Raw genomic sequence first — 24,453 nt, 5'->3', positions numbered from 1 at the left:
GTGAGTGGCTCCATGGGTGTAAATGGGCTTCTCATTGGTGGTGAGCCCTATTGCTGCTCGGGGCCTGATCCAAAGCCCACTGCAATCAATGGCAGTTTTACCATTGACTTGAACAAGCTTTCGATCAGGCTCTGTTAGCGTGGAGACTGCTCTCTGGGAAGGCTGGTCACAGCTGCTTTTAGACAAGGTTCCTGGGGTTAAATGTGAGCACTCTTATTTGCAGACATGCCACCTTGGGCTGTGATTGGGTTGGCTCCTATAAGCTAAGCAGGGCCAGGCCTTGGAAGGGAGCCCTCCAGGGTGCTGTAGGGAAATCATTGATGTATTTCAATAGATCACACACACTGATCTGCAGCTCCAGGCCTGCTAGGAAAAGGTACTGGTGGTTCAACAGGACGGGCTTTCCCCCCAAAGTGAGCATGGGGCTCTGCTGAGCAATTCTACACAGAACACCAAGCGTCCTGCCTGCTAGCAGGCACACCTTGAAGAGCTCTTGGCATTGCTTTTGCAGGAGTCGGTTATTAAATACGGTGTACTGGCCTGATCCTGCTGGGAGTCAGTGCCTCCTGCCTGCCCCCCTCCCCCCTGCACTTTCAACAGGCTATGGCTTGACTCCCATCCCCTAAAGTCAGTGGAACAGGATCAGACCGTCACTCCCCTACCCCATTGTGTGTAGCATTGCCGTGTGCGGCTTAAACAGCTGTTGTGTCCGTCCCAGATGTGGCTGCCTTTCAGGGGTGAGTGTAATGATTCCTATGTACAGCTAGGGTGACCAGATGTCCCCATTTTATAGGGAGAGTCCCCATTTTTGGGTCTTTTTCTTATGTAGGCTCCTGTTACTCCCCCACCCCGTGTCTCGATTTTTCACATTTGCTGTCTGGTCACCCTGTGTACAGCATATAGGGCAATCTTGTGCCCGTAGGGCCTGAGCCAAAGCCAATGGACGCTTCCACTCACTGCAGTGGGCTTTGTCTCAGGCCCCTAGCACACAGCCTGGTGTAGGGTGCATTGCCCCCGTGGGAGGGATTGCGTCAGCAGTTCCTGGAGCTCGAGGGACCTCGCCTGTTGCACTGCCTTGAAAGGGCAGCAGTGTCAGCGGCAGTAGGACAGGGAGGCTATAATTCCCTTGGCTCCACTCTGCCTCCTGGGAGAGGCTTGCAGCGCTCGCCTCCATGCAGTGCTCTCCTCCATGCAGTCAAAGGCTGCTCTCAGGCTCCCCCTCCTCTGCCCAGGGGATGGAGACCGTTCTCTTTCGCAGCCGACGAGCAGGCAGAGAGTTGCCTGTAGTCTGTCTGTCCCGTGGGGTGGAATGGTGCTCTGTATTTGCAGCTGTCCTTTGTGCAGAGTGGTCTCCCGGCCCCACAGCGTTGGGGGCAGGAGAGTGGCACTACAGGGTTAGCAGGGCAGGAAGTTAGTTGGTGGCTCTCCCAGCAAATCAATTTCTCACATGTAAAACATTGCCATAAACAAGGAGCAGGTTTCTCATCTAGCCACTTTTTTACTTCTGCAACCAAGAGGTGGCCCTGATGTCTCAGACAAATGAAATACACCACGTGCAGGGCAGCTCAATGTTCTCGCTGATGGGGGGAAGGATAGGGGAGAGCTGTATTAAAGATTAAAGGGGGAGACAGCTGCGACCAAATGCTTTCCAAATTGTGTTAAAAAATGGTGCACCGAGAGGTAGGGGCACAGGGGTGGGAGTTTGTGTGATGAGAGATCAGGGAGTTTGAGAAAGGAATGCATTTAGGTTTCACCTAGGAGGTTGTTTTCCTGTCACTAGTGATAAATGATGTGTGACTTGCAGTTCATATATGGCAGCCTTGTACAAGAGCAATAAGTATGGGTAGTAACATTTATTTTGTAATGTTATCATCACTGGTTAATTACATGATCGTTTACTTACAGAGAAGAAGGATGGGCTAGCAGCTAGGAGACCTGACTTCAAGTCCCTGCTCTGTGTGTGACCTCAGCCAAGTCACTTAGGCACCTAAGTCCTAGTTTTAGGCTTCATTGCGATTCACCACTGAACCCTGTAGGCACCTAAATTCACTCGTTGCCTAAGGTTTTCCTAAGCATCTATGTCTGTCTAGGAGCAAGTGCACGGCTGCCTCCCTCTCATGCCTGGATGCCTGGCTCCTGCCTGAGCCCCAAGCGATTCGCAAACCAGGGGAAAACCTAAATAGCGGGTCGGGCCCAATCTGGTAGGCGAGCTCAGAGACCACCCATTGGATTGGGCCCCTCAGGCGATTTCATGCAAGACTGTTGGGCTGGACCTCCCTTGTGACTTTTAGCCCAGTGTGTTAGGGTACTCACCTGGCATGCAGGAGATCCCCAGTTCAAGTCCCCCCTCCACCTGATGAGGAGGAGGGATTAAACCGGGATCTACCACCTCTCAGGGGAGTGCTCTAGCCATTGGGAATGCTAATGTGGGGCTCCCTCAATCTCTCCTGTTGAAGCTGTTTCACTCTGGTTAAATACTGAGTCATCTGGGCCAGAGAGAAGCAGAGCATCAGAAGGGAATGACTCTGTGGCCTGGTGGTTAGAGCACTCCCCTAGGCTGCGGAAGACCCACGATCCAGTCCCACTACTCCAGTGACATTGATTATAGTGGAACAGCATCGACAGACGAGGCTGGAGGAGCACTGTGATGGGATGTCTGCCCTACACTGGCCCATAAGGGATTAGTGCAACCCTTGGGAGGCTGCATAGGAGGCAGCCAATCAGGAGAGAGCTTATAGGAGTGCAGGAGGCAGCCAATCAGGACCAGGCTGTGCCATATAAGAAGGGCTGCTGGGTAGAGCAGCTGGAGTCGCTCCTGGGAGCTCAAGGAGGGAGGACTGGCGGCCTTGCGGAAGGAAGGAAGGAAGGAAGGAAGGAAGGAAGGAAGATAGATAGATAGATAGATAGATAGATAGGACCTGGGACAGAGCAGTGTTGGGCAGGATCAGGGCGTGCGCGCTCGCTCCCGGCTACCTGCTGACAGACTGAGGCCCTGAGACAAGGGCGGAGAAGGTGCTAGGGCTGCGGGGAAGTGACCCAGGGAGGTAGACTGCGGGGTTGGAGGGGACGCAGCACGTGACTGCCAGCTATTGAGTCCCCTCCACCTTTTGCCGCCACTCGCCACTGAGAAGGAAGTGGCTGGACAGTGGATTGCCGGTCCCCTGGAAGGGGGGAGAACCAAGTGGGGCACAGCCGGAGGGCTATGTCTGGAAGAGGACGCTGCGGTCCTGGGAGCGACATGGGTCCTGGGACAGAAGTGACGGTAGCAAGACATCCCCAGATGAAGGCGCACTGGTGAACTAAGCTAATTCCCCGGACAGCCAGCAGGAGGCGCCACCGTGGTGAGGCCACACCGTCACACGCCCCCAACAGAATATTCCGTAGCCCTAGGCTAGGGGACTCACTGGAGAGGTCGCAGCTGCTCCCAGTGGGCCATTGTACTTGGGGTCTCCTGCATGCTAGGTGAGTACCCTAACCGGAGGGCTAAAAGTCATGGGGGGGCTCCCCCTCTATCTCCCCGCAGCTTGTTGCAAAAAAAAAACCCACAGAAAACAACACATCTTACATGCCTAACAGATGGCTCCTGTTCATGGATTGCCAGCAAAGCTAGGCCCCTCCCTGCAGCCTGGATTTAAGCACCTATGTCAGAGATGGACTGGGCTTAGCACACGTCTCTGACGTCGGCATCCCCTGTTGGCTGGCTTAGGTGGCCGCCCCGCCTAGTGTGCTGGCTTTCATGAGTCGCCGTCTCAGCCCCCTCATTCAGTGTAGAGGGAGCCTAGACGCCAAGCTCAGGCTTTGTGAATCACCATGTGTTTTTGTGATTTGCTGGGCGCCTAGGTGCCTTTGTGAAACGAGCCCTTAGCCGCTCTCTGCCTCAGTTTCCCATCTGTATGATGAGGATAATAGCCCGGCCCAACCTCACAGGGGCATTGTGATGATCAGTACAGCCACCGTTATGATGCCCTGGTGATGGGGGCCAGAGACAGACATATGTGATGGTTCTGCCTCTCCTCGTGCCTTACAGGTTTCATAGGGCCCGAATTCCTGCGGGATTCAATGAGACCCAGGATTTAACGCATAGGGAGTACATTGGAAATCACTATAGCCATCGGTTAATACCTTAAGTGGTATAAAGACCAACAGGACGTGCCTCTACCACTCAATTTCTAAGCAGCCTGACTGGATGGGGGTGACGGGGCACTTCACGGGGGAGAGCAGTATGTGCAGCTGGTCAGAGTGCTTTAAACCAGTCTGGGATGGGGGGGCAGGAATGGGGGAGAGAAGTTATTTCACGGTTAATGACTGGTTTATATCCAGAGGGCAGACTATGTCCCTAATTGTCCCTCATCAGAACAGTTCCAGCCCCAGATTGAATTGCCGAGTTAGGTCATCTCTGGGTCTCCTAATGTGTGACATCAAACGCTTATTCAATGAAACTCTCTTCCCCAGAGCTAATTATTACACATGAAAAGCTGATATTGAGCGAGGCCATTGAGCCAAGACGATTCAATAACTAGTGGAACTGAGCAGAGATCATTTTAATAAAATAAGTCCTCCCGAGCCAAATGGCATTCCCGGGGTGCGCTGGGAGAATGATACATGAGATTGTCCTCTGGCTTGCGTTGGCGACTCTAACCGTGCTATTAAAAAGCCATCCAAGAAACCAGTGTTAGGGCTTGTAAGAAGGGAGACCATGAGAATGAGGGGGAAATTCAGGGGATTTCAGACAAAAAATAGGGCACATTTCCATGGCACTTTTTTACCTCTCATTATTACCTGTTTTAGCGTAGTGCCTAGAGACCTAGGCCAGAACCCCATTGTGCTAGGGCAACTGCCACCTTTCAGCTGTCACCAGCTTCCAGTGTCCCTGTTTTGTCTCAGCTGCTACTTCTGCAGGCGTGCTGGGGAAGAAGGATGGCCTTGTGGTGAAGGCACTGGTCTGCGACTTAGGACAGTTAGGGTCAGTTCCCAGCTCTGCCACGGACTCAGTGCGTGACCTTGGGCAAGTCACCTTGGCCAACATTTCCAAAAGGGGCCTGGTCTGAGGTACCATATTTTTCCAGTGCCAGATTTGAGACAATTTAAGATTCAATTTCTAGATTAAGAACTACAGTAACAAATGGCAGAGAAACCCCCTGACTCCAAGGGGCAGATGCAAATCTCTCTGTATCTTCTGGTTTCGTCAGCCAGCCAGCGAACATTATTTCCACCTCCTATGGAGCAAATCTCAGCCAGCTTGCTCTAATCCCTGCCCCAGTGCTGAAAAGCAGTTCTCAGACCTCCCCCCGGAAGGCTGCTCAGCAAGAAAAGACCGCAGCTACCCCATCCACCCTGGCGTGGCTCACAGGTGAGTCAGCAACGCCTCCTGCTCAACATCACATGTGCTGATATTTTTAGCACTGACTCTTCATCCATCCCCAGGCAGGGGTCACTATTAGACAGCTTAGACTCTGGGGGCCAAGCTTTTCAAAAATGGCTGGTGATTTCAGTGGCCAACCTGAGACACCTTGAAAGGGTCTGATCCTCAGAAAGGCTGCACAAAATCAGCCTGCTCTGAGGTGTCTGAATTTGGGCACCTAAACGTTGAGCCAACCAAACCACCGGATTCTATTGGCCTCGCTTACGTTTGGACTCCATGGCCCTGCTTCGATGCCATCTCTTAGGAGGGAGATGTGTGAACAGCTCCCTTCTATCCGCGTCTGTCTTTTCATTTACTTCCTCTTGCTTTTCATTCCACTGCTCACCATTGGCCACATTTTCCAAAAGTCCTCAGGCTGCTGCCGGTGTGCACACCCACCTGTCAGACTGTACATGCGCTGACTGCGTTAGCCGGCGGGTTGCACGCACACAGAAGACTGGCGGGTCCATTTTGTGGCTCGCAAATGATAAATGTGCAAAAATTGCATGTGATGACATGCACAAAATGGTATGTGCACAAAACAGAAGCTGTGCTTTGAAAATGAGACCCTCGCAGTCTCTTTACCCACTTTCTCCAGCTCCCTCTTTCTCTCGCCCTCTTCTCTGATCTCTTATGTTTATCTCTCTTCCCTTTTCATTCTCTCTATGCCTGCTTTGCCTCTGTCTGATATTTCCTTCTCTCCCCATGTTTGCCTGATCCTTTGCATTCCCACCTCCTTTGAAAGTCAGTGGGCGTTGTGAGTGGTCAGGGCCTGTTTATCCACACCTCCTTTTCCCCTTCCTCCTTTCCCCCATACTGTATGAAACCTCTGCCTTGCACCCTGGGACATTGCGAACAGCCTGGAGAGGGAAGGCAATGCCATCCTATCACAAGTCGGGTGGTATATGACATCCAATTATCCGAAGAGGATATAATGTAATTTCACCCATGGGCAGCGCTGAAAGGAATGAATTTCCTCTGCGTGTGATGTATGAAGCTGCTCCTGCTATCTCTGTTTGCCGAGCCTCCTGCTTCATTCTCGGCTCCTTGGCAAATCTCTAAAGCTCAGAAGATGCTGGCGCACACCATGTTTCACAGCTGAGGAACCAAGATAAACCCTCGACATAGCAGCTTGTTGTTAAAATCCCAGAGCAAACAGAGGGAAATTAATGGGTCTAGCTATACCCCTCCTTTTCGCTATTGTGTTTCTTTCCCTTTCTTGTTTCCTCCCCTCTTTCCTCCTTCCTTTGTTCTCTTCCTTCCTTTGTTTCTTGTTTATGATAAACATGATTCATGCCTCAGTGGCATTTAACCCTGGGAGCTTTGCTTTACATCAGGGAAAGGGCTTGGACAAGACAGGACAGTCAGGGGATATTAGCGAAGAGAATGTAACTAAGGCTTTTCCAAGGGAAGAGGAGACTGGAAGAGCTGAGCTGTAGGGAGAGTGTGACGGGGTTAGGACTCACCACTGCTGGCACCTCCCGCTGGTTGCTCCGGGAATTAGCTCTGTCCAGTCATGGAGCACCTTTAGCGTGTGGTGCCTTGCCCTTCATCTGCTCTACTGCTTTGGGGACCCTCGTTGCTCCCCGCTCGGCAGCATCCTCTTCAGGACACTGCCCTCTGGCAGTGCCCACTGCTCCGCTCTCACCCCCTTCTGGGGGTTTAGTGTTATCAGCAGTCCACGATCTGCACCTGTTGTAGTGGCTGGCTGCAGCCTCTAAGTCTAGCCCCTTATGGCAGGGACCAGCCACAGCCTGGATCAGGCCACACTCCTCTTCAGCCAGGTGTAGCACAAGGGGAAGGGGGGGACCCAGGCCCACCTGCGACTCTGGTTCCCGACCCAGGGACCCTCTAGCAGCAGCCTCTCTGTCCTCCTTCTCTCCTCTTGCCCTGCTATTGTCCCTGGGCCACTTCCCCTTCGGCCCTATGCACCTGCCTGGCCTAGGCCAGCAGCCTGGGTTTTCCTTGGCCCGGGCTCCCCAGCTCCTTCTGCCCTTCCCCAGCACTGCTCTGTCCAAGGTGCTACCTTCCAGCTCAGGAGTCAGTCCTCCTCCCTTGACCCCCAAGGAGAGAGTCCCTGCTCCCTTCCTGGGCAGCCTTTATATATGGCTGAGTCTGGCTGTCTCTAACTCAGCCTCTGATTGGCTCCCTAGCAGGCCTTCTCTGATTGGCCGCCCACATGCACCACTTCCCTGGCCTGCTGAAGCCCCATCTAGTAAGGGAGTGGGGCAGCCACCCCACTACTGGCTGGAGTGGCTGGCAGGAGGGGAGCTGGGTGCTTTCTAACATGTATTGTCCTGTCTATTTTGAAAATGCTGTGAAATAACAGACTGAGCAATAGCAAACAGGGAATCTACAGTCTTCCTGCATGGATAGTTTGGGCCGGCTTTTCAAAGGTGTGTGTAGGTGCCTACAGGTGCAGCTAGGTGACTAGTGGGAGCTACAAAGGCTGTGTCTACACTGCATTCGCTACAGCAGCACACCTCCGGCGGCGCAGCTGTGCTCCTGTAGCACCATAGTGTGGATGCGTCCTACATCGATGGAAGAGGCGCTTCTGTCGGTGTAGTTAATCCGCTTCGAGAGACGGGAGCTAGGTTAACGGAAGAATGCTTCTGTTGACCTAGCAGTGTCTACACTGGAGGTTGGGCTGTCTTAAATAAGGCACTCAGGGTGCGAAATTGTTCACAGCCCTTGAATGACAAAGGTTGATTTAAATTTTAAGTGTACACCAGGCGAAGTGCCTAACTCCCCTGGGTGCCTATCTGCATCTCTTGGTGCTTACATACCTCTGACAATTCGGCCTTTTGTTCTAGGCTCTGGTCCATGAGTAGGACTCCTAGGTGCTACGATAATACAATGAATAAATAATACATGAGGCTGGTGGGACCTTCGCTAAGCGCCTTGCGCTCCCGCAGCTGAGTCTCAGACCCTGAGCTGGAATCTACTCGATATAGTGCCATCCCCTAAACCACAGTGCCTCAGACAGCTCTGAAAGGGCAGTAGAAAGACTTACAGGCTATTAACATGCTAGCCCAGTGTGCCTGACGCTTGCCTTTTAGTGGAGAATTGTCCAGCTGGGAGAAGCAGATGACACAGTGATGAATGAAGCCCAGGTGTGGGGAGGAAGAAGGAGAATGACCCCCATCTACTGAGTGGGGCAGTAAAGACCTGCCAGCACAGCCCTGGACCCAGCGCTGCCCTCATGGCCCCTGAGGGCAGTTCCCAGTGACAGCAATGATCTCGGGGCAGAATTAGACTCAAGTGTGACTCAGCCTCAGCAATTGCTGAAGAAACGTCTTGTTGGAGTTGATTGATCCAAGGTCAGAACTCCGCCATGTTGCAGGCTGACCCTGAAGGGGGACCTGTTTTGATCATTTCTGGGGGGAGAGGGAGTTCTCCATGTGGGAATCTTAGGAGCGGACGGCGATGTCCAGTTCTCATCCTCTGTAAATTGGGAGTAACTCAATTGACGTCGGTGGAGTCGCTCTGAATTTACACAAGCGTAACTGAGATCAGGCTTGGGCCCCAAGGAATTCCCAACTGTCTGTCTAGTTCAGTATTCTAGCTCTGGCAGTCGCCAATTCTCAGTGCTTCAGAGGGCAGCATAAAACACGCTGCACGGTCTTCGTCAGACAAATGCATTCTCCAGTAAGAATTGCTACAGTAATGATCTAAATGCCCACTTCAATAATGATTCTAGTCAGGTAGTGGGGCAAAGGCAGGCAGGGAGTAGCAGGAAGGCCAGGAGATGGTGGAGGGAGCTGAGCGGTGTGGAAGGACACGGGGTGAGGCAGTGGGGTAGGATCAGAGTCAGAAAGGGGGCTGGGAACTGGGGTGTTTTGCAGACATGGGGGAAGAGCTGGGCTGTCACTAGACAGGATGGTGGAGACTGAGGGTTGTTAAGCCAGGCCCTTGTCCTCTGTGGGGAGTGGGGGGGCACCTTGTCCTACAGCTGCTCATTCCCACCCCCTCTCTGTCGAGGACACCTGTTTGGATGATGGGGCCGACAAAGTTGCTCTAATTGTGAGCTGAACTGTAAAAGTATGTGACAGTTCTGATGTCACAATAACCTGTAATAACAAACAGTGATAGGAAAAGGTACAGAAGGGAGACAGGCCGACTGAATTAGTCTAAACAAAATGGCCTATTGGTATGGTTCAAGGACTAGCCAAAATCATGCCTAGGGTAAACAGAAGACATGGAACCAGAGGTTAATGAACCAAAACTGGAGTGTCAGATGTTAGGCCTATTTGGTGGATGAAATAATAAGGGGATGGGCTACTCCACCCATCCACCCCTTTGTGGATCCTTAAAGAAAGACTTTGTGAGGGCAAGGAAGACTTGTGGCACCTTAGAGACTAACCAATTTATTTGAGCATAAGCTTTCGTGAGCTACAGCTCACTTCATCGGATGCATACTGTGGAAACTGCAGAAGACATTCTGCAGTATGCATCCGATGAAGTGAGCTGTAGCTCACGAAAGCTTATGCTCAAATAAATTGGTTAGTCTCTAAGGTGCCACAAGTCCTCCTTTTCTTTTTGTGAGGGCAAAAAGAGATGGAGGCTACTGGGGAGAGCTGCTCTGTCATGGCCGCCGCCCCCACTGTTTCCTGGAACCCGGGGCCTTTGTCAGTCTGATGCTCTGACCAGAGAGAGGGATCCAGGTGGCATCACCACCCTTGCTAGCTCCAGCTGAATCCCAACCATCACCTGAGGTAGAACGGGATCGGCTAATCCTCCACTGGCAGCAGACATCACGCCAGAGATGATGACATACCACAAAGGGGCCCGGGCCCACTGGTGACTGGTTTATGGGAAAATGACCAGACAAGCTTGGTGGTTTCCTGAGAGATCCTGGAGGTTGCATTCCAAATGTATCACCTACTTGAGCATCAGAGCTGGGGTTCTGCATGGCCGCCGGGGAGGAGCTGTCTGGGATATAATGAGGCAAAAGGACACAGGTGAAAAGAGTCAAAAACCCACTGAGATACTAGGAGTTTGCTATCGGTCTCCAGCTGGCCCTGCAGTGTGCTGAGTGCATGGATCCTACACTGGCACATGTTCTGAACAGACAGTTGGCAGGGCGACTGACAGAAAGGGCCTATGTCCTTGTTACTTAGCAGTTGTGAAACAAGAAGACCCAGTACCTGGACTTGGACTTCAGGCTGATTGGGCAACAGGTGCCTGGTGGAGCACAGGAAAATCAGAACTGGTCCACCTCCCACATCCTGTTCCCAAAAGCCTTGGAGGCAGACTGCTTCCACTCAGTATTTGGGGCTTGGCTGGGGGTGGACTGGAGCTCTCCAGTCAGTGGAAGAACACACAACATCACCCTTGCTGATACAGAGTCAGCTTGGAAACAAGTGGTCCAGGTCCCAAGGCCAAATTCTGCCTTGGGTCCCAAGGCCAAATTCTGCCTTCTGCCCAAGGTCTCTGCAGCCCCAGAGTTGGTGGCTGAATGGTCCAACTGCCTTGTTGATGAAGGGTGTAGCAGAACGGAGATGCTCACTTGGGGCCAAGTGTGGTGGTGAGGGGGAAGACAAGTAGCCAAGAGAAGGTCTGGGAGGAGGCCAGCGACCAATTCGACCAGACAGGTGGACCCATTTGCAAGTGGTGTGGGGAAGCCAGCTATGCTGAGTGGAGTTCTCAGGGCATAGGGCAGAGCTCTGAACAGAAAACAAGGCGGCCTAGCACCTGGCTGGGAATGGTCTGCGTTCATGGGGAAGTCCCCAAGCATCTCTGTCCTCTGCAACAGCATGGGAATAGCTGCCCTGTGGGACACTGGCTTGCATGAGGCTAACATCCAGCAGGGAAGGTTCTTCAAGCACTGCCAACAGGTCCAGTCAGTTCCTTCATGAACCGCCTGAGGTCGTTTGCACTGGGCTGTCAGTGTATAATTGCTCTGGTTAGTTAACCATGTGTGTAACTGCTGTACCTTGCTCCTTTCATTGGCACTGGTTCTGAGACACGTGAGGGTGGCTGATAAAGTGTTGGAATACAGCCTTGTGTTATAATGATTCCTGGGTGAATTCCTGCCTCCCCAAGGGTTATAGGAGGGTTCTCCACTCCGCAACCAGTGTGTGAGAATTTGGGACAGTGGAGCAAAGAGGACAGCTGCTGCTGCAGCACTGTACAGTCAGGAACCATGAAAGGGAAAGTTATATGAGGAGCTTTAACTCTTCCCCGCTCTGTGCGCACGCTGTCACTCGGCCGTGAGCGCACACGGTCTCCTACATAATGCAATAGATCGGGAACTGTGCACTGTCAGTTCTAACTGTTCAGTTGCGGGCTAGGACTGCAGCGTTTTAGTGAAGAGAGCTGGCCCTGACGCCTGGTCAGCCTACCCATTGGTAAATGCCAGCAAAGGTCCCCAAAGCCCATTATGCAGACCCCCATTCTGTTGGGTGTTCCTCGTTACTCCTGGCCTTGCCAAGGCCCCCATGCAGGGGAGCCATCTTCCCAGGCAGAGTAGCACTATTGCATTTGTCTTCCCTTCCTCCTCTGGACCTGTAGAGCAAGGTTCCCTCTTCCTCTTCCTCCTCCTCCGCCTCGCTGTCCCGTGTAAATGTGACCAGGGTGCTCCAGCCCTCTGAAGTGGCGGCACCCGGCAGATCTGCCCTTGGAAAGGGCCCCGGTACAGAGCCATTTGCAGTGTGTTCGCCTTTCATGTTTACTGGGCGTGGGTTTGTCAGGGGTAGAATTTAGGACTAATTAGTTCCCAGCTCTTGGAAAGAGCCTGAGCACCTGACCCACTCCGTCTGAGGAAACTGACATTAGAAATGAGCCTGTTGGTCTTTCATCTCATGGTATAAATTAGAATAATTCAACCCAGGCCCTTTGGGATGCAGAGCTGGCTTAAAGCAGTTCTCTTCACTGGCTGGCGACACTGGCCTCCCCACCGTAGAAGAGCTGATTGCGGAGAGTGTTTGAGGGCTTCTGCTTTCAGAGGCTTCTTGCATCGTCTCTGTGCCCCAGAGGGCTCCAGTCCTTTCCAAGGAGTCGGGCTGAGTCAGGCCTGAAAGTTAACATGACACGCCAGCTTGGGAATGGGGGGATGGAGTGCGGCCAGGGTGTGTGAGCATCACAGAGTCTGTGATGCTTCCCCTGGCGTTGCAGACAGGTGAATGGTGCACAGCCACGCTTCAGTGCTATGGTGGGGTCTGTGATCCCACCTGGCTGGCTCAGGCGAAGGGCTCACACTGGGGATCTGCAGGATTAATGGAGTCTTGTGACCGCTCACTGTACCTGTGTACAGCTGAAAGTATGACGCTTGAATCTATCAGGCCTGGGACTCTCTCGCTGGCTGTGTGTACAGGTGTAGGGCTCACGCTTCCAGGTTCTGTGACGGCTCTTCCGGTTGTAGAATGGCTTAGGGTCTGCGAGTACAATGTGCTGTGACTCCACTTCTCCAGTGGTTCTGCGCCGTGGGTGACCTCTCTCTGGTCCCAACCAAGTGGTTCTGCGTGTGTCTGTGCTGGACCCATTTGTGTCCCGACAGCCCATGATCTCTGGGGATTAAATGCTAACACAGAGTTCTGCGTGAGAGTTTCCATGCCCCGCAACGATTTCAAAGTTAAGTTGCCCTCCCACGGCTGGGTAACTCTGCCCCCTCATGCACAGTTGATTGCTGCCTTTGGCAATAAATTCCCAGGCTGTAATAAATGTGGCCAAGTTTCAGTTGCTGTGGGAACCAAAACTTTGAATTTCCTGATTTAAATAAAAAAAATGTATTTGTAGTGGGGTTTTTTTTGCTTATGAATCAACATTTTAATATTGATGCAAGGGAAGAAGAAAGGGAAACAAACTTTTAAACAGAAAATGTAACATCAAATAATGGTCTGTTTATTTTCCCTTCTGTACAGTCCCCCTAATAGGCAGAAACCCAGTGATAAAAGGAAATATATTTATATATAAACCAGGAAGCGGAGGGAGAGGAGAAGACAGTTGGGGAAGTGAAATGAAATTGATGAGAGATCAAATGAAGCTGTTTACTGGCTGGGGATTGCAACATAATTGGAACTGCTGGAAAACCCCAACCTATGAGCTAATCACTGAGCTAAGCAGCCTCTGAGCCTGTATGGGCAAGACGAGGCCGTTGACCACTCTGCTTGTGTTGGGCAGGAGTGTGCTGTGGGTCAGGGCACTGGTACCCAGGGCAGGCACTGAGGAGCACTAGGAGCCTGGTCCATTGGAGTGAATGGGAATCTTTCCACTGGCTTTGGATAAAATCACTGTGGGAGTGAAGCCCAGAGCAGCCCCTGTTTCACTGTCTGACAGGATACAGCATGCACCAAAGGCCTTATACACCAGCTAGGGGAGCAGGGCAAGGCCAGGCCATGGCCTTACCTCCTTTGCAGAGCCTATCTGCACTGGAACAAATATAGCAAATGACTGTGTAACCACGTAGGACTGTGTGGAGCTAGCTTTCAGTGCAGGCATCCCCATCCTGGTATGCACTCCTGTTACCTTGCTGCCCAGGCACTGGCCAGGAGACTGTCTGGGGTTGTCTGCACTGACCTTTTCTCTTAAAGTTTCCAAACTTTGCCCTGCCACCAGCACCGCTCCTCCACGGTAGCAGCGGTGGAATAATCAAGCTTCTGCTCCCCCAGGACCTAGAGAAAGCCGGGAGGTGTTTGTATAGGATTCTGGATAAAGGGCGGGACCTTCTGGGTGGAAAGTTATTCTCACTCTTGAAATGTGAAGCCTGATTCTGATCTCACTTTTACTGGTGTAAATCAGGACTGACTCCATTGAGGTTCATGGAGTCACATGGCATAAATCAGGATTAACAGTGAATAATCCGGCCCCGGTTGTGTGCCTTTTTGTTCCTTGCTCCAACAACAGGGTAGCCAGGTGCTAGCATTTTGGCCACCTTACTGGCTAAGTCTCAGCACACTGAAGACGGTAAAACACCTGTGCCCTGTTGATGCTAGACTTCTACCATCATCAGTGGAGCTGCACTCATGGCAAATATTAAGGAAAAGCTCAGGGCAGAGGCTACCTATGGTGCTGGGGCCTGGAGAACTACCCGTATGTTAGTGCATTGGGGTGGTCACTCCTAGCCAAAGCTTTACAGCTCAATTATCTTCTTTTAATTGGTGTTTTATTTTTTTAAAACATTAAATACTTTCCCTTTCCCAGCCAAGAGTTGCTGTAATAGTATTTTATTATTACTGGATTATTTATTTGTACAGCGCCTGGCACGATGGGGCCCTGATCCTTAACTCACGCCGATAGGGGCTACCTCAGTACAAACACAGAGCAAAAGGACAGTGGGAAACATGCCAAGTGTGGGCAAATTTGGAAGGACAAATACTTTGGCCATGATTCCCAAAAGAGATTTTGGGCACCCGGTTTGAGATGCCTTAGCGGAGCCTGGTTTCCAGAGGGAAGTAGTCAGCCCTTCCTGAGAACCCACCTTTCTGGCATCCCCTGCCAAACCTAAGTCACCTACCCAATCACTAGCTGCTCTTGAACCACTGGGCCAGTATGTTCCTGACCCAACTGATGGAATAGTTCAAACAATTTGAAAGACAAAATCAATCAGGCCCGTTCTGGAAGCTGTTGGGTGCAGAAGACAAAGGCAGACATTAGTGACGTGAAAAATTGATGGTTTCAAAAGCTTCGGCTGGGCCCTTGTATGACAAAAAGAGCTTTGTTTCCTAAACACAAACTGGGGATTTATTTACCCAGCAGCCAGCGCTGACTGAGCAGGAGTCACTCTGGTGTGCTCGATAAATAACGTGTTTGTAACATCATTGTGCACACCACAGCCCAGAGAAATCCTAATGGTCAACGGGAGAATACATCTCTGGAGCAGATTATGGATTTAACATTGGACCCAAGAAAGGGAAAGAAGCAGGGAAGGAACAAGAGGAGTTCTAAGCAGGGAACCTACAGGATGTGATCATTGCATAGATCTGTGATCTCCTAAGTGTATCTTTGTTCCAATTTTTAACATACGTATACAATGAGGAAACGCCTTTCCTTATTCTTGTCATATTGAAACAAACTGCCAGTCTCACCTCATCTCGGGATACTTCATTGGTTCAGTTTCCTTTCAGGAGGGAAACAAAAGACAGCAGCTCACCTCCCAGTTAAGAATGAAATGGAAAACCACACATTCTTGCAAATGTCAGAAAACATTAATAATGATCCTAATGGTAAAAATGACCCAATCCTACATTGAAAAGGATCAAAATATCCTGATAGGCATATTGTGTTCATCATGAAACATGATTCATGCACTATATTTTGGAACTGTCTCTCCACTTAGCTCAAATTAAGATTTTTTTTTTTTAAATAATTTGGACTGCAAGATCTTGGCGTGGAATATGAAGAAAACCAGGCTTCTCAGACCTTTCAGAAGTGTGTATATAAACAATTAAGTGCGACAGGGAACTTTTCCATTTTCTTCTCATTATGCAGCAGATTTAGAACGAGATGCCTCTGTTATTTAGCTTGTCTAGGAGTAGAATCCCATAACAATATCTTGCTTTTTTTATAGTTCCTTTCATTCTAAAATGCTTCACAGACTCCAGAAGTGTTCAGGAAACGCTTCACCCACACTAGAATGCAGCTGCTTACTGGGTAGGACGTAGCACCTTTGAAACTGCATACAGCAATGCTCCATAAGGATTCAGAGCAAGACGTAAAGCTGTCAGGCCTGATAGACTCTGTCGCCTTGCACCTCATGTCATTTACAGCTGTGCAAAGGGAGAGGGAAACTCTACCATTTTGCTCTGGGAGCATTTGATGGCCGCTGTGCATGGGTGTTAATGATGCCACAGGCCCAATTCATAGATACCTTCTGTCTGCTTACTGCTAGCTAGGTTGCCCCAAAGTAGCCACTTGGCAGGCTTCGGGCGGGGCTTAATATTCCTGAAGGGTAACATGCTTTGGAATCAGGGCTCTAAACGGGAAACTCTTACAACTAAATCAACAGTAAACCACACCAAATCAAATGGACCCTGGCCGAGCCTGTACTGGGTGGGCAGCCTGTTCAGAACATTTTGATTTCTACCTCCTCAATTCACCTGTGTAAACACGAAACAGCAGCTGTGTGTCCCAGCTAACCAAGGCAGAGGTCAGATAGCCCTCAGGGTCTAGCAGCCTGTTCTCTGACAAGGGCCAGAAAGAATTGTATTTCCTAACCCTCTGGAACTAGGAGCAGCCCAGAGCTGTGATAGGAGCTCGTTTGGGAGAGGAGGGCTGGATGGGGCCTCTGCAAAGGACAATATTAGGGAGCAGGCTGGCAGGGGGGGGGTCATTGTGGCAAAGGGAGACATGCAAAGAGACTCCCCCCCCCAATGAAAGAGGAAGGCAAGCGTATGCCCATACAACTGTGTGTACAGCCTTTAGGGTAGAATCAGACATGTCTCAGCCAGGAAGCTGAACCCCATGCGGGGGTGTGATGGGGTATACAAACCCCACACGGGGCAGCAAGGGGTTAACAAATTACTTTGGGCCCAGACAGCCTCACCCTGCTACACCTGCAGCAAAAGCTCCATCTGGAGGAGGAATTAAAAGACAGGGAAACAGCTCCTTTGGGGGCAGACTTGGAAGAGAGCAGACCTGCCACCTCAGCAGAGCAGAGGGAAGGCTGAAATTGCTAAGATCGCTTCCCCAAAGGCCCCTCCCTGAGGGAAGGGAGGACCCACCCCAGAAACTGTCAGAGAGGGAAGCGTTCCCCTCTCCCCCATGTATGGACCCTGGACATTGGGAATCCCTTTTAATTCTCTTGGTTTGGACTACCCCAGCAGAGCAAAGCCTTGGACTGAGCGGGAGAGGGCAGAGTGAGCACCCCAGGGAGAGCAGAGTGAGCAGCATCAGTTGCTGATAGCCGCAAAGGGCCCTGGGCTGGGAGGGCTCGGGTTCCCCCACCAACAACCCCTGTGCCGGTCACAGGTCGTAGCTCTGACCACTAGGCTATGCCTCCCAACCAAGCCCCAAGTGAGGATCATTACAGGGAGAGAGCAAGGGGGAGGATGAGACAGAGATCAACGGGAGGCTCGTGTTGCAGAGGCAGCAGTCAAAGCACAGAGTATTCTCCAGCTCTGGGATTAGCTGGCTCCGGGGTCCGATTTCTCCCATTGTTCTCACTAAAACTAGCTCTGCATGCCTACTGCCTCCACCTTGCACATCTGCCAGATGCGTCCATGGGCGCATCAGCAAGACAGCCCAAACAAACCGTGCCTGGCAGCCACGTTTCATACAGAGCATTGTCCCAGAGAGGGCTCTGAGGACTCTGGGAATGCCATGGGGCTGAGAAGATTCTCCTGGAGTTGGGTGCTCTGGCCTGCTGCTGGCCTCCTGCCACATGGCTCCCGGGAGTGCCTCGCGTTTGATTTCCTCAATAATTTATCAGTGTCTTTAGGGCTCATAAAAGTGAAGGACTAATAAAGCTAGCATCAGCACTGACTAATAGCAGCAAGCCCTGTGGGCCTGTGCTGGGGGAGCTTCCCTTCCATCTCTAGAACAGAGATGGTTAATTACTGGCTAGGGTGTAGGGCTCAGAGGTGGCATCGTAACCCCCTTGCCTAGAGGGCCCTCTGTGCTAGGCAGCTCTGACTGTGAGCCTTGGCCTGAGTAGCATGCCCACGGCCTCTGGAGCAGTGTTCCACACGCAGCCTGGGGATTGCCCTCAGCTACGCTCTTCCCCATTGAGGGTTGTAACCACCTGCCCTTGTGATACAGCACTGTCACCACAGACCCGCCAGCACCCGAGCCTCATCCCCTGCAGGCTGCTCTTCTGCACGCTCCATCGCATATTTAAAGGCCATTTGGAGTTGGCTGGTTGGGCCTGATCAATCCTTAATGCCTCCTTCGTGGGAAGGTGCTAACACTACAGTAATTACGGGCCAGGGCTCTGCTGGTGGAAACTGGCGTCACTCCATGTGATTCATCGGAGCTGCGGTGACTTACACCCATGGGAGGATCAAACCCTGATGTTGCTAGTTAGGTGACTGGAAGGCCTGGTCCCCTTGCAGTTGAATCCATGGCATGCTGCAAGCCGCAGCAGGGTCTCCTGCTCCTTGAGATCTGTAGAGAGAGGCAAGGCTGCCTGAGAATCCACCACTTGGTTGCCTGCTGCTTCTCTGAGCTGGGCAGCTGAGCCTGGGGACTGCAGAGAGGAGTCCAGCAAAAGGCCTTGCAAAACTCATTCAGGCACCCAGTTTCGGGGATCCACAGAGCATTCCAATCCCACTCTCTCAGATGTGCGCAGCCCTTTAATTATGGCCACATCAAATATTTGATTTCAGTCTAATGTGAAAGGAAAGGAAACTTCCCATCCTTCCCGGGACGGGGGGAGGGATGGGGGAGCAGTGCTCTTGGATTAAACAACATGAATATGTATGAGGCTCTAATTGGCTCCCACACGTAACCAAGGTGCCTGAAGGCCCAGGCATCCTGGCTAATTGTTGTAGACAATTAATAACTTGGATTTTGTTAATTCCATATCGTGCTGTGCAATTCATTCGAGGAGCAGGCGGCGGGAACCTCTGTGAGCTGCCTGGAGTCAAGGAGGTTTTGTTTCCAGGCTCGGTGGAATGGCAGGTCATAGCGAGGCAGGCCCTGTTCCCAGCCTGCAGGGCATGCAGGGGTAGAAGCAAGTCATTGCTAAGGCAGCCCAGACTCCCCTGCCCTCTCGCCGTCCCTGCACCTGTCTCTTATTCGCTGTCTGGGCTATGCAGCTGCACCTCGCCCTGGCCCACGGGCCCCTGCAGGCAGGAGCCTGGGAATGGGTCCATGGACTCAGAGCGGGGCTACCGTCAAAGCTGGGCAAGGAACAGATTCTGTGGTGCGGTGGCAATTTTGAAAAGCAAACCGAAAAAGCACTTCAGGTCGGACTGAAATCAACAAATGTTGAACTTTTCGGGGAGCTGAAGCAGCAACTGCAACGTTGTTTCGACGCTGATCGTTTCTCAGCTTTTTTTGAATTTGTAAATGAAATGACAGGAAGTGTTGGACCAAGCATTTTGTTTTGAGAAATGTCCAGATGAAACGTTTTGATTTTCCCCTGAATGTTTTCTAGGGGCTGGGGGCTCTTGGTGCAATTCGCGCTGACGCAGATTCACAGAACGTTTCATTGCTGCTGAATCTGGGGGTTTTTTTCAGTGGAAAAAAAGAGTTCTGGAATTTCACCCAGCTCGACCGCCCGCCCCCAGCCAAACTGAGCATGTGCACAGGGTGTCTGTATGGGGTCAGGCTGCCGACTCCTCTCCCACTCCAGCTGCAGAGGAAGGAAGCAGGGCCCAGTGATTAAGGGAGAGGACTTGGGTTTTAGTCCTGGCTCTGCCACTGGCTCACTATCCCAGAATGTCTGTGTGCCTCAGTTTCCCTGCCTGCAAAATGGGGATAATGTGATTTCCCTACCTGACAGGAGATTGCGAGGCTGTATGGAGACAGTCCATCACCTCTCAGTAGCAGCAAGGCTCTGATCCTCTTTGCAGGCCGGTAGAATGTGCCAAAATCACAAAGAAGTGAGAGGGATCCAATTATACCCGCACTCAGGCTAACCCGCACGTTCCAAGTCCATTTGGGACTGACCAGGAAAGGCAGAAGCCTCCCACCACAAAGCTGTCAGGGTGGCTCCATCTTGTGATGCTTTGAGTCCCTCGTGCTAGAAAGGCTACAATTCTGTCATGCTCCATCCAGGCTGGGCTGGGCCCTCTGTGGTCAGATGGGCTCTGGCTGTTTCCTGGTGCTATTCTTTACTTCCCAATGGCTGGGACCCTCCCTCCAAAGAGGCTGGTGTGGAAAACAGCCGGGCTGCAACCAGACAGTATATCTGGATGTTTTGTGACTCCACACTTCAGCCCTTCATGCTCCGCACCCTTTGTTCTCCCATGTCCACACCCTGCCCTCCACTCCCCATCGTAGGCCCAGAGCTAAGAGACCAGACAGAAGGAAGAAGGGTGAGGCATATTCCAAACTCTCCCTCTACAACCAGCTGAAGCTCCCAATCTCCTGGCAGGCCCACTTGTGCTGGTGGTGGGGACTCCTGCCGGTGCTGGCGGTGCTTCTGTAGAAGCACGAGCCTGACGGTTTTATCTGTGAAGTGGTTTGAACAGCGACAGGCCCTGCTTTGCAGACTCTAATAAAGTCCCCTTTCCCCGGGCTTAATTCTGTGTCACAGCAGCGTTCCTCAAATGTAAACAGCACTGGGGAGAGCATGGCTCAGTCAGCCTGGAGAGCCTGGGACATGGATGGCGCTTGGAGGCTGAAGCACGAGGCCTGGCAGCTACTGATTTTTCATGGCATTTGGACAAGCAGCCATCGGTTCCCCCCCTCTTTCAACCCATCAGCAGCATCAGCCCTGGATTCTCATGGCAGCCTGAGCATCCAGCAGCCTGAGCTTGCTGGGCTTTTAACAGCATGGCCCCAGATAGTCTTTGTACCTTCTCATTCCCTTTATTTGCTTTTCCTTTTTCCCACACAGGAAAGTTTCCCTAGGTATTCATTCTGAACATGAGCCAAGCACCCCTGTCTATATGTCTTCCCGTGTGTCTTTTGTATACCCTTCAGCATAGTATCTAGGTACCGGATTCATACTGGGCTTTCCTTTATTGTCTTTCTCTGACCCTCCTCTTTCTCTCCCACACTGTTTCTTTCCCTCTGTTTCCCCTAGTCTCTCTTCTTCACTCCTCTCCTTTCCACGCCCCCCCACCCCACCCCGTCTCTGTTTGAAAAGCTGGTGGGTGATCTGTCAGCCAGCTGCTGGCATCTAGATCCCAGATGTTCAATCAGGAGATGACATCTTGCTCCTAACCTGCCTGTCAGCCTCCCAAAGCTCCACTATAGGAAACATGACTGAATGGAAAGGTCCCTTTCCCCTCCCTTGCAGCAAGAGGCAGTCATGGGGCTGCATTTCTTCTGTATGATCTTCTGGCTATAAAGCTGACCTTTCACTGGGGATGGCAGAACCTCTGCGGTGGGGCTCTGCTGGCGTTCTGTAACTTTTTTGGGGGGTTTGCCAAACTTTTCTGGAGTTTTCTGAAGCAGTTTCCCCTTTAATTTAAACCATTGCTTTTCCAAAGGGGGCACTGAATGTAGGAAATTGCCCCCCTGAATTGTCTCTGAAACAAGTCATTCTAGTGCCTGCTTCCAGGCTGGCCAGGGGAATAAAATTAACCAACAAATCCAAAGCCAGGCAGCAGCCCAGAGCTCCTGTACTCATAGAATATCAGGGTTGGAAGGGACCTCAGGAGATCATCTAGTCCAACCCCCTGCTCAAAGCAGAACCAATCTCCAATTTTTGCCCCAGATCCCTAAATGGCCCCCCTCAAGGATTGAATTTACAACCCTGGGTTTAGTTTAGCAGGCCAATGCTCAAACCACTGAGCTATCCCTGTGAGAAACTAACACATGTTTGAACCTCACAAGTGTCTAATTTAGTTCTAACTCTATGTGGCCATGTTTCATCGATCAGTGTATCTAATCTGTTTCCTATCTATAGATTCTCTCTCTCATCTCTATCTAACTCGATGACTTGTCTTATCTATGTATCTACACATGATTTCTATTTATATCTTGTCTCTTTATCTAGTTAGCTAGCTACATTGAATTGATCTCTTGTCTAATCCATCTCTTTCCTATATCTAACTTGTTTATCTGTCTCTTATCTATCAGTCTAGTTCATCTCTCATCCATGGTATTTATATACTACCAATCGCCATAGTGTCTAGGAAACCAGTGAGCCCACCTTGGTTTCCTCCCCTGTAGCACAGAGAGGTCCCTTCCCCAGCACTGTGCTTCAAGCAAGGGCTGAAGCCTCCCTGTGAGCTGCAATGTTTGCATTAAATGAAACAAGGCTTTGGCTGTGCATAAGCAGAAGTATTTCCTGCTTGCGCTGGGTAAGAAAACAGTATGGGCTTTTATTCCATTTCACCTTCTAAGGCAGGCTGTTTTTCTTGGCTCGGTTGAAGGACCTGGAGATGAAAGGAGCACTTAGCTGCTTAGTGTCCCAATGTATAAATAGCTGTGGCTGAGATAACTCTGTCTCAGCTATTGCAGACTGGGGACAAAAGGTTTATTAGCCACACAGTTACCATGCAAAATGCCTCCCGCCCCATATTTCTGTAGGCGGGCCACAGCTTCAGCTTCCGCGGGTGTAAATTGGCCTAACTTTGCTGAAGTCAATGGAGCCAGGTTGCTTTACACCAGATGTGAACTTGGCCCATGGTCTTTTTCATTTGAAATTCTCCCACGAGAATGAAATAGACGCACAACACAAACGAGTGGCGTTTGAAGAGGGATGATGAGCAATGCAAAACCCTCTTCTCCTGGGGCATTAAGGTGGAGCTTGCACAGCCTCGCTGGGGGGACAGCGCCATTCAGGAATACCGAGGGCACTACTAACTTATGGCTGGGTTAGTGAGCCTGGTTTGCATATGTTCTGCACACCCGCAGGTCCCACTGACTTCCACGGGGGATGTGGCGCTCAGCAGCGCTGAAAATCAGGATCATTGTTGTTATGCTGTAGGAGTTATAGAGCAGTAGCACGCAGAATGGGATAGGTGCTGTAAAGACAGATAGGAAGACATGGGGTCTGATTTTCCAAAGAGCTCAGGGCCAGGTTTTCGAGCGCTTAGCCCCCAACGTGCACCCAGCATGCCAAGCTGGTTTGCAAACCTGGCCCAGACTGTGAGCACTGATCTCTTGATATTTCATTGCCCTGCATTGTGTGTAGTAGTTTATACCAGTGCAAAGTGTATGTGAAATGCAGCCATTGTGATTTGGTAGCTTTCTGCACCCGCTCACTCACTTTGCACTGGTATAAATGACTACACGACAGCAAGGCGGAGAGCAATGGAGACCTGGGCATAGAGTCCCTACTCTGAAGGGCGTAGGTGTATCATCACCTAATGAGCTAACTCCTACCCTGTTACATTAAAGGCAACAGAGTTGCACAGGTGTAACTAACACAGGGGTGGGCAAACTATGGTCGGGGAGCCACATCCAGCCCTTCAGATGTTTTAATCTGGCCCTCAAGCTCCAGCTGGGGAGCGGGGTCTGGGGCTTGCCCCGCTCCATGCGTGCCATGGCTCCACACAGCTCCCGGAAACAGTGGCATGTCCCCTCTCCAGCTCCTACATGTAGGGGCAGCCAGGGGGTTCTGCACCCTGCCCCTGCCCCAAGCACCTCTTAGTCCCTTGAATCTGGCTGGCTTCTACTTGATTCATCTGCTCAATCTGCACCCACTTCTCCTTATCCTGCCTCCTGCTTCCTCTTCCATTTCACAGCGTCACCTCCTGTTCTCCACTGCCTGCCTGTCTCTCCCCCACCTGCTCCTGCTTCCCTCTACCCACCCACTTCTGTCTTGCTGCACCTTCTCCCCCAGTACTTCCTCTGCCCACTACTCCCTCTGTTCTCTGAGTCTGCCATTTGAGCCTCCTGCACCCAGTGCTCCCTTCCTCCTCCAAGGCACCCCCTCCAGCAACACCTTCTCAGGAGGAGTTAAAGATGCTTCAGTTAAGGAGATCCAAGTTAAGGATGGTTGGATTAAGGGAATCTCATTTAAGGATGTTTCCTTTAAAGATGCCTAAATCAGGTGTGATTGTATTAAAGTTTTCTTTTCTTTTCTTTCACAAAACCCCTAAGGAAATACAAAACCTATTGTTACAGGAGCATTAAGGTTGAGAAACACAGCAGTCAGAACATTCCGAAAAGTTAGGTTTCTAGCCCTATCTGCTGACCCCCCCCCCCGCCGCCAAAAAAAAGTGTCTTCTTTTTGTGGAAAATTTTGATTAGTTTTTGTCCCCAAAAAATGTGAACACTCAAAATATTTGAGCCCAGAACTGACATATTTAGATTTTCAACCACAATTTTTGAGGAGTCAAATGGAAATAAAACACTTTCCAGCCAGTTCAAGCTCCCACTTTCGAATTTAGGTACCTACATATAAGTGGCCTGATTTTCAGATGGGGGCTGAACCCCCACAAATAATGTTGAAATCAATGGGAGCTGCAGGCCGCTTATATTTTGGTGTTTAAATCTGGATTTGGGAACCTAACTTTAAACATCTTGGTCTGAAAATGTCCCTTAAATTC

The sequence above is a fragment of the Eretmochelys imbricata genome, chromosome 18 (genome assembly GCF_965152235.1).
Source record: "Eretmochelys imbricata isolate rEreImb1 chromosome 18, rEreImb1.hap1, whole genome shotgun sequence".
NCBI classification, from domain to species: Eukaryota; Metazoa; Chordata; order Testudines; family Cheloniidae; genus Eretmochelys; species Eretmochelys imbricata.
Note: the sequence above shows the minus strand (reverse complement) of the source record.